The sequence below is a fragment of the Arvicola amphibius genome, chromosome 8, assembly GCF_903992535.2.
Source record: "Arvicola amphibius chromosome 8, mArvAmp1.2, whole genome shotgun sequence".
Lineage (NCBI taxonomy): Eukaryota > Metazoa > Chordata > Mammalia > Rodentia > Cricetidae > Arvicola > Arvicola amphibius.
In genome coordinates this window covers 23,250,949-23,261,203 of record NC_052054.1, presented here as the reverse complement: position 1 = coordinate 23,261,203, position 10,255 = coordinate 23,250,949, and the positions used below count along the sequence as shown (strand labels likewise).

The 10,255-nt window shown below is 39.1% G+C and overlaps 1 pseudogene; it reads left to right on the top strand.

Moving 5' to 3' along the window:
- The first annotated feature begins 4,342 nt into the window (after nt 1–4,342).
- Nucleotides 4,343–4,915, top strand: LOC119821232 (annotated as a pseudogene).
- Nucleotides 4,916–10,255: the final 5,340 nt, after the last annotated feature.

The following is a 10,255-nucleotide window of genomic DNA, read 5'->3' as shown; positions in this document are numbered from 1 at the left end:
AAGGAAAAGACGCTGGAAACCATGCACAGCAGGCAATTTAGAGGGAGGTCCCTAATGTGTTACTAAAGGCCAGAGCTTGTCAGACTAGTATCAGAACATAGAAGTTCTGAGTGCCAAAGATACAAAAAAAAAAAAAAAATGTGTGTCCCTCCATCCTGTCAGTTTCACTGGGTACTCAGGAGAATGATGACGTCAGAGCAGGAGACACTGGCAGTCTCCTGAAGCAGGCTCAGGGATGGGAACATCTGTACCTCATCATCTCTATAGAAAAACCCCTGATGGGCAGAACACTGCAGCTGGGAGATGGGACCAGATGAAAAGTCCCCTGCCTTTAGAGCAGGTAAGAATCTGTTATACAACTACTGAGTCTTTATAACCAGAGCTAGCAAAATTAAGAGTCCCACTCCCAGGATTGGGAATACAGCTGCCCAAATCTCAGACTTCACCAGGAGAACAAAAAACAGCTCTCAAAAGACATCTAAACAGACATAAGGAACAGATTAGATCCAATGGAAGAATATAAATAATGAAATGAACTCACATTCACTCAACAGATCCTCGAGATAAAAATGGAATTAAAAGTCCTTAAACCAAAAGCAGGTCAACATGACAGATGGGGTGGAAACAGTAAAGAACAAGCAGGAGATGATGAAACTGCGGGGTGGACTTTAATGAATAGTATCAATCTGGTACATTAAAGATAAATAGTGTAAACATCCCAAGTAAAACACTTTAAAGAGAAATAGTGTAAACAAACCTACTAAAGTACAGAGGTTGGTCCTTTACAAAATGCAATGAAACAGTTCAAGAAACACAGCTGAATGTCAATACACCGTTTAAAAAATTATGGGGAGGGGAAGTAAAATGCATCTTTGTGTGAATATGCTATGCTCACCAAGACAGATCATATTTTGTGGTCAGAAGACAAGCTTTGATAAATTTAAAAGTAATTAAAATCATTCAAAGAGTGTTTTCTATCCTAACGGAATTCAACTATTAATTCAGAGAAATCTATTCAAGTAACCATTCAAAACATGAAAATACAACAACACATTGTGAAATCACCCATTAATTAGGTAGGAAGTCACAAGAGAAAGAATTTATTTTCCATTAAATGTAAATGAGAAGAGAATATATAAAAATTCAGGAGACATGGCTGATTCATGCTTAAAGAAATTGTTTTAGCATTAAAAATTTATATCACAAAAATATTTGTAAATCAATTATCCAAGCTTAAATCACATAAAGTTAAAAGTAGAAGTTAAATTCAATTCAGGAATGTTAGGAAAAATGTAAATTATTAATGTCAAAAATGAAAATATAAATAGTGCTATAATTGTTATAGATATAAGTAAAACTATTACTAAGAAGAAATTATGAAAGAATATAAACCCATAAATTTAAAAATTTACCTTAAAACATATAAATAAAAATACTAAAGCTCATACAAGAAGGCATAAACAACCTGGGTAGACTATTTAAAATAATTCAATTAATAATTACAAATAATTAAATATATAGTTTAAAACTCCCAACAAAGAAAGTTGAGGTCCACTAGAATTTCTAGTATTGATAAAGTAGCTAAAAGCACACAATGGAAGAAAGAAAGCATCTTCAACAAATGGTGCTGGCATAACTGGATGTCATCCTGTAGAAGAATGAAAGTAGATCCGTTTCTATCACCATGCACAAAACTCAAGTCCAAATGGATTAAAGACCTCAATATCAATCTGAACACACTGAGCCTGTTAGAGGAGAAAGTGGGAAGTACTCTACATTTGGGCACAGGAGACCGCTTCCTACGTATAGCCCCAGCAGCACAGACATTAAGGGCAACATTGAATAAATGGGACCTCCTGAAGCTGAGCAGCTTCTGTAAAGCAAAGGACACTGTCACTAAGACAAAAAGGCAGCCTACTGACTGGGAAAAGATCTTCACCAACCCCGCAACAGACAAAGGTCTGATCTCCAAAATATATAAGGAACTCAAGAGACTAGACTTTAAAATGCTAATGAACCCAATTAAAAAATGGGGCACCGAACTGAACAGAGAATTCTCAACAGAAGAAGTTCGAATGGCCAAAAGACACTTAAGGGCATGCTCAACCTCCTTAGCAATCAGGGAAATGCAAATCAAAACAACGTTGAGATACCATCTTACACCTGTCAGAATGGCTAAAATCAAAAACACCAATGATAGCCTTTGCTGGAGAGGATGTGGAGTAAGGGGTACACTCATCCATTGCTGGTGGGAATGCAAACTTGTGCAACCGCTTTGGAAAGCAGTGTGGAGGTTTCTCAGGAAATTTGGGATCAACCTACCTCAAGACCCAGCAATCCCACTCTTAGGAATTTACCCAAGAGATGCCCAATCATATTACAAAAGCATCTGTTCAACTATGTTTATAGCAGCATTATTTGTAATAGCCAGAACCTGGAAACAACCTAGATGCCCTTCAGTGGAAGAATGGATGCAGAAAGTGTGGAATATATACATATTAGAGTACTACTCGGCGGTAAAAAACAATGACATCTTGAATTTTGCATGCAAATGGAGGGAAATAGAAAACACCATCCTGAGTGAGGTAACCCAGGCCCAAAAAGATGAACATGGGATGTACTCACTCATAATTGGGTTCTAGCCATAAATAAAGGACATCGAGCCTATAATTTGTAAAAAAAAATCCTAGAGAAGCTATATAAGAAGGTGAACCCAAAGAAAAACATATAGTTATCCTCCTGGATACTGGAAGTAGACAAGATTGCCGGACAAAAAATGGGAAAATGCGGGTGGGGTGGGATGGGGGGGAGTGGGGGATGGGGAGAGAAAAGTGTGAAGTGGAGGATGGGAAGAGCTTGGGGGAACAGGATGGTTGGGATATAGGAAGGGTGGATATGGGAACAAGGAATTATATATCTTAGTTAAGGGAGCCATTCTAGGGTTGGCAGAGACTTGACTCTAGAGGGGTTCCCAGGTGTCCAGGAAGACACCCCCAGCTAGTTCCTTGGGCAGCTGAGGAGAGGGTGCCAGAAATGTACAAATCCTATTGCCATACTCATGAATATCTTGCATATCTCCATAGAACCTTCACCTGGCATTGGATGGAGAAAATGACAGAGCCCCACATAGGAGCACCGGACTGAGCTCCCAAGGTCCCGATGAGGAGCAAAAGGAGGGAGATCATGAGCAAGGAAGTCAGGACCGTGAGGAGTGCTTTTACCCATTGAGACGGTGGGACAGATCTAACGGGAGACCACCAAGTCCAGTTGGATTGGGACTGATGGAACAGGGGACCAAACCGGACTCTCTGAATGTGGCTGACGGCGGAGGAGGACTGAGAAACCAAGGACAACGGCAATGAACATGAACTCTACAGCATGGACAGGCTCACTGTGAGCCTTGTCAGTTTGGTTGCTCACCTTCCTGGACTTAGGGGGAGCTGGGAGGACCTTGGACTTAACATAGTGAAGGGAACCCTGATGGCTCTTTGTCTTGGAGAGGGGTGGAAAGGGGGTATGGGTGGAAGGGAGGGGAGGAGAAGGGAAGGAGATGGAAATCTTTAATTAAAAAAAAAAAAGAAAAAAAATTTCCAAGAGTTAAAAAAAAATCCAGAATCCAAGACTATCTGAAAGATGATATGACATAAGGAGTGGAAAAACTCATACCTCAATCACACAATAGATGGGAACTAAGACATATATCAGAAAGACTGTCTAAAATTGCCTTCTAACTATGCTTCTAATACTTGCAGTGTATATATGAAATGTGGTGAAGCTTGATTTGGTTCCTAAAACACTTTATTTTGTAGAACTGCCTATTCCAAAATCCAAAACCTGTTTGAAATCATCATATGTAAAGGATATTCAAGCTACAGTTACATTTAATATCTTCTATGTGATATCCAATAAGTCAAGAAATAGAAATAAAATGTCCACAGTTGATTGCAATAAGAGTTAATTAAAAGTCTCTAGGCCCCTAAAGAGAAGAAAATGGATGTGTGCAGAGAAAATTTCAGAGGATCTACAAAAGTCTCATTGATGAGTTTACCAAGTTCTCAAGATATAAAGGAAGGTCTCATATCCATAAAAGAAACATATTTTTAAATTTTGACTAGAAATAATTACATTTTAAATTTCAAATGCCCTATGTGCAAGATAGCACACAAACATATGAAATGTGTTTCCTTTGTGCATCATCTGTGTAATACAAAACTGCATACAAATTCTGTATGCTGATAACTGCAAAAGGTGATGATAGGAATAACAAGGGGATCTAAACGGGAGGAATAATATACCATGTTTATATATTAAGATGTAGATTTTTGCTCTTCCTGTAAGCGGCCAGAGGTGACCCGTGAAAATGGTTCGCTACTCTCTTGACCCAGAAAACCCTACAAAATCATGCAAATCGAGAGGATCAAATCTTCGGGTTCACTTTAAGAACACCCGTGAAACGACCCAGGCCATCAAGGGTATGCATATCCGAAAAGCCACCAAGTATCTGAAAGATGTCACTTTGAAGAAGCAGTGTGTGCCATTCCGAAGGTACCATGGTGGAGTCGGTAGGTGCGCCCAGGCCAAACAGTGGGGCTGAACACAGGGTCGGTGGCCAAAAAAGAGTGCGGAATTTTTGCTGCACATGCTTAAAAATGCAGAGAGCAATGCTGAACTGAAGGGTTTAGATGTAGACTCTCTGGTCATTGAGCACATGCAGGTGAACAAGGCACCTAAGATGCGCCGACGAATTCACAGAGCTCACAGCCGGATTAACCCATACATGAGCTCCCCCTGCCACATCCAGATGATCCTCACTGAAAAGGAACAGATTGTTCCAAAGCCAGAAGAAGAGGTTGCACAGAAGAAAAAGATATTCCAAAAGAAACTGAAGAAACAAAAACTTCTGGCACGGGAATAAATTCAACATGAAATAAATGCAGATAAAAGTTAATAAAAAAAAGATGTAGATTTTTTTTCCTGAAACTTTTGTAAACACAGTTCACTACTTGTCAAACTTTAAATGGATATCTTAAGGAAGAAGTTGAAAAGCCAGTTTTAAATTTTATGTAAACCTACAAAAATTGTCCAATTTCAAAAAGATTAATTTAGATTAGAGAGTACACAGTGCTGGATTTTGAGACATAGTAAAAAAAAAAAAAGCTGTATAAATTACTGTAAATGATACTGGCACATGAGCCAGAAAGGACTTCAATGAATCAGTATTAACACATAAGTCAAAGGAAAAGAATTGACATATAATTCAAAGGAAAAGAATTGACATATAATTTATAGGAAATGTAAACATAGACTCTTTCACACATGTCAACTGTTTTGTTGAGAAAGATATTAACACACAAAAACAGAGGAAACTATTCTAGGTTTAACATAAGTGGTTGGACTCTGAAGAGCAGTAATCAATCTCTAATCTTTCCTCATATCTTACTGATATGCTGCTAAATATACTGAAGACGTACTGTGTTAATTAGTCCTGTGCCAATATGACAAAACACATGGCAGAAATAGTTGATAGGAGAAGAGATTTATTTCAGCTCCTGATTTCAGAGGGTTTCCGGTCATCACGGGGAAGGTATAGCAAAGTGGTTCATTCTGGGACAGGGTGGGGTGAGTGGCAGTGGCTATTCCACCACGGTGGAACAGGAAACAAAAAGGAAAGGTGGGCACCAGGGGCCATATAAGAGTCCCACTCTTCACACCTTCTGTCAGTGAGGCCCCACTTTCTAAAGATGCCATAGCCTTACCAAACAGCTTTGCCAACTAGACAAGGGGCGTCCAAAAGAAGAGTGTATGGAGATGCTACAGATTCAAACCATATCATGTACCTAAACTACAAAACATTTAGGATAAAATGTAAGTGAAAATCTCGACTGTGGGTAGACAAGCAACTCTTATGTGGAACACAAAAGCAATAAAAAATGGAAAAAATTAATATATTGAAGCTTATTAGGTTAAAAACTTTTCTTTGAAGTATATCATTAAGAAAATGAGCTGGGCTGGAGAGATGGCTCAGAGGTTAAGAGCACTGGCTGCTCTTCCAGAGGTCCTGAGTTCAATTCCCAGCAACCACATGGTGGCTCACAACCATCTGTAATGAGATCTGATGCCCTCCTCTGGCGTGCGGGCATACATCAAGACAGAATGTTGTATACATAATAAATAAATAAATCTTAAAAAAAAAAAAGAAAGAAAATGAGCAGGCAAATTGTGTTGTTGGGGTTTCTGTCCTGCCTGATTCCGACAATTGTTAAATCCCAAAGAAATCACACAGAGGTCTACATTAGTTATAAATGGATTGGCCCATTAGCTCAGGCTTCTTATTAACTCTTAGAACTTATATAGCCCATTATTAGCCCATTCTTCTTATCTGTGTAGCCATGTGGCTCAGTACCTTATTCAGCAGGGCAATCACATCTTGCTTCTTCTGTGATCGGGTCAGGATTCCCCAGGAATGGGCTTCCTCCTTCCCAGAATTCTCCTGTTCTCCTTGATCCACCTCTACTTCCTGTCTGGTTGTCTTGCCTATACTTCCTGCCTGGCTACTAGCCAATCAGTGTTTATTTACAATACAATTGACAAAATACAGACCATGGTCCCACACAAAATTCCAAGCTTATAATGTCTCTAAGCAAAAGACCTTTCTCTTTAAGGAACAAAGAATTCTAAAATGAAAAAATACAACCCATTTTTTTCTTAATTAGCAGAGTAGTTTAAAACTCACCAAAGGTACATATGAGTGGAGATTAAGCATGTGAAAAGTGATATCGATCTTATTAGTCACCAGAAAACTATAAAGTAAAACAACAATGCAATATGACTTTACACCCACTAGAACACCTAAAATTTTTAAAGAATGAGTAGCAAATGTTGAGGACATTACAGTTCTTAGACATTCCTTGTGAGTCTAAAAGAATGGGGCAGTAAATTATTTAGGAAAAAATAATTTGCAGTTTCTTACCAAGTTATATGTACCGTTAACAAGAAAACTGTGTGAAAAGTAGAATACTATTCATAAAAGTTTTACTTTAAACAGTCAATAATGGGCAAAGAAAACATCAAAAAGAGAATGCTTAAAAATGTGTGATGTCCTTCCATTTTCTGGTATCCTCTTCAATTTCTTTCTTCAATGACTTAAAGTTTTTGTCAAATAGATCTTTCACTTGCTTGGTTAGAGTTACTCCAAGATATTTTATACTATTTGTGGCTATCGTGAAAGGTGATGTTTCTCTGATTTTCCTCTGTGCTTCCTTATCCTTTGTGCATAGGAGGGCAACTGATTTTTTGGAGTTGATCTTGTATCCTGCCATGTTACTAAAGGTGTTTATCAGCTGTAGGAGTTCTTTGGTGGAGTTTTTGGGTTCGCTTATGTACACTATCATATCATCTGCAAATAACGAAAGTTTAACTTCTTCCTTTCCAATTCGAATCCCCTTGATCCCCTTATGTTGTCTTATTGCCATTGCTAGAACTTCAAGCACTATGTTGAAGAGATATGGAGAGAGTGGACAGCCTTGTCATGTTCCTGAATTTAGTGGGATGGCTTTGAGTTTCTCTCCGTTTAATTTGATGTTAGCTGTTGGCTTGCTGTAAATAGCTTTTATTATATTTAGGTATGACCCTTGTATTCCTAATCTCTCCAAGACCTTTATCATAAAGAGGTATTGAATTTTGTCAAATGCTTTTTCAGCATCTAATGAAATGATCATATGGTTTTTTCTTTCAGTTTATTTATATGATGGATTACATTGATAGATTTTCATATGTTGAACCAGCCCTGCATCTCTGGGATGAAGCCTACTTGATCGTTGTGGATAATTTTTCTAATGTGTTTTTGGATTCGGTTTGCTAGTATTTTATTGAGAATTTTTGCGTCGATGTTCATGAGTGAGATTGGCCTGTAATTCTCTTTCTTGGTTGAAGAGGAGGATGGGGAGAGCTTGGGGGAATGGGATGGTTGGGATAAAGGAAGGGTGGATATGGGAGCAGGGAAGTATATGTCTTAATTAAGATATATTATTGCCTTTTTAGGGTTGGCAAGAGACTTGACTCTAGAGGGGTTCCAAGGTGTCCAAGGAGATATCCCCAGCTAGTTCCTTGGGCAGCTGATGAGAGGGAGCCTGAAATGGCCCGATCCTATAGCCATACTGATGAATATCTTGCATATTACCATAGAACCTTCATCTGTCAATGGATGGAGATAGAGACAGAGCCCTATATTGGAGCACAGGACTGAGCTCCAAGGATCCAAATGAGGAGCAGAAGGAGGGAGAACATGAGCAAGGAAGTCAGGACCACGAGAGGTGCACCCACCCACCCACTGAGATGCTGGAGCTGATCTAATGGGAGCTCACCAAGGCCAGCTGTACTGAGAATGAAAAAGCATGGGATAAAACCGGACTCTTTGAACATGGCAGACAATGAGGGCTGCTGAGAAGCCAAGGACAATGGCACTGGGTTTTGATGCTACTGCATGTACTGGCTATGGAGGGGTCTAGTCTGTTTGGATGCTCACCTTCCTAGACCTGGATGGAGAGGGGAGGACCGTGGACTTCCCACAGGGTAGGGAACCCTTACTGGAGAGGAAGGTGAGGGGAGGAAGTGTGGGGGGAGGGGGAGGAAAATGGGAGGCATGGAGGAGGCGGGGAGGAGGCAGAAATTATTAATAAAAAATAATAATAAATGTGTTATGTCATTATTCTATTGACTATTACTACACAATATAAGGGAGTAGGCTACAAATGCACACAAGAATGTGGGTAGATCTTTAAAACATGCTAAATGAAAGAAAACAGACGTGAAGGAGTTCTATATAATTTAATTTGTGTGTTTTAGAACAGAAAAGCATAGTCTGGCATTGCAGAAAGTAGGTAGGTGGCTTCCTGGAATCAGGGACCTGAGAACATCCAGACTGACTGCCTTAATGTTCAAGGACAGGCACCCATGATGTGCTATACCCTCCTTTCTGGACAAATGGGAGTATATTGTCTGTAGAGATTTTAAAGGAAAAATAAAACCAACCCAAATAAAGTTGAAGTTTTTTTAAAATCTCTATATATTAGCCAGTCTAAACAATATAATTGAGAAACTTCTCTTCAGTGCCAGGCACTGTTCCTCATTCCTCCATGCCTATTGGTAAGCCAGTGTGTGATGGACTGCACCTTGATTGTGAGATGAATATAGTGTAGTTTAAATCTTTAAAGAAACTTCTTATTGGTATTCCTTATATACAATGCATGTTCCAAGCAAGATTCATGATGTGCATTGAGGTGAATAAAGTAAGATACTAGTTTCAAGGAAGTTAGTTTTTATTGGAGGATGGGTACTAATCAGAGATTATCAAATGTCATATTATGCTAGAGAAATAAATAAAACATGTGACCAGCAACTATAGAAGTGATGATGTACAGATGTCTAAAGTACTTAGAGAGAGAAGGCAAAAAAAAGGTTGTACTATGTATAAAGAGAGAAAACAACAAAGATCACATCTCCACATAGCTCTGGGAAAGGAAGGTTCATGTCCAAAACATTCAGTGTCATTCTGCATGTGACAGCAGAGGCAGTGAATAGCTACAGACTAAGAGATACAGTACCAGTTTCCTGAGATATGATTTTAAAATGTGATTTAAAAATTTGAACCAGTGCATTCATTTTGTCCAGTCATATATTTTATGAAAACATAAGGTCACAAACACTTGGAGTAAGAAGAGAACTCCACTGATGTCTCAATTGCTTTTCCTTTTGTTGTGATAAGCTATTTTGATGAAAGCAACTTAAAGGAGGAAGGATTTATTCAGACTCACAGTTTGCCATCATGGTCAAGAAGCAAGAGAGTGCTGGGTCCGGGACCCCAGGCCCATGGAATAATCCCAAACAATCATGACAGATCCTCCCACATCAACATAGTTAGCCAAGATACAGTCCCTCATGCGTGGCCAGATACCTGTTACCAAGATAGTTATAGATTCTGTCAAAACTGACCAGTAATGGTGACCACACCTGGATGGGAGGTAAGAGAACATATTATGAAGAGAGAGCTGTTTGAACAAGCTACAAAGAGCAGGCAGAATATCTCTAGAAACTGCAGCAGCGTGGAGCGGGGTGAGGGTGGGGAAGTGAAGCCTTCCAGAAAGTAGGATGTCATAAAGATGAATGGCAAAGGAAGAGAGAAGTTGGCTGAGTTGAGATTTAGCAAGTTAGAAAGGTATTTTGACCAGTATCTAAATCAACTTGGCTTTCTCTTTGC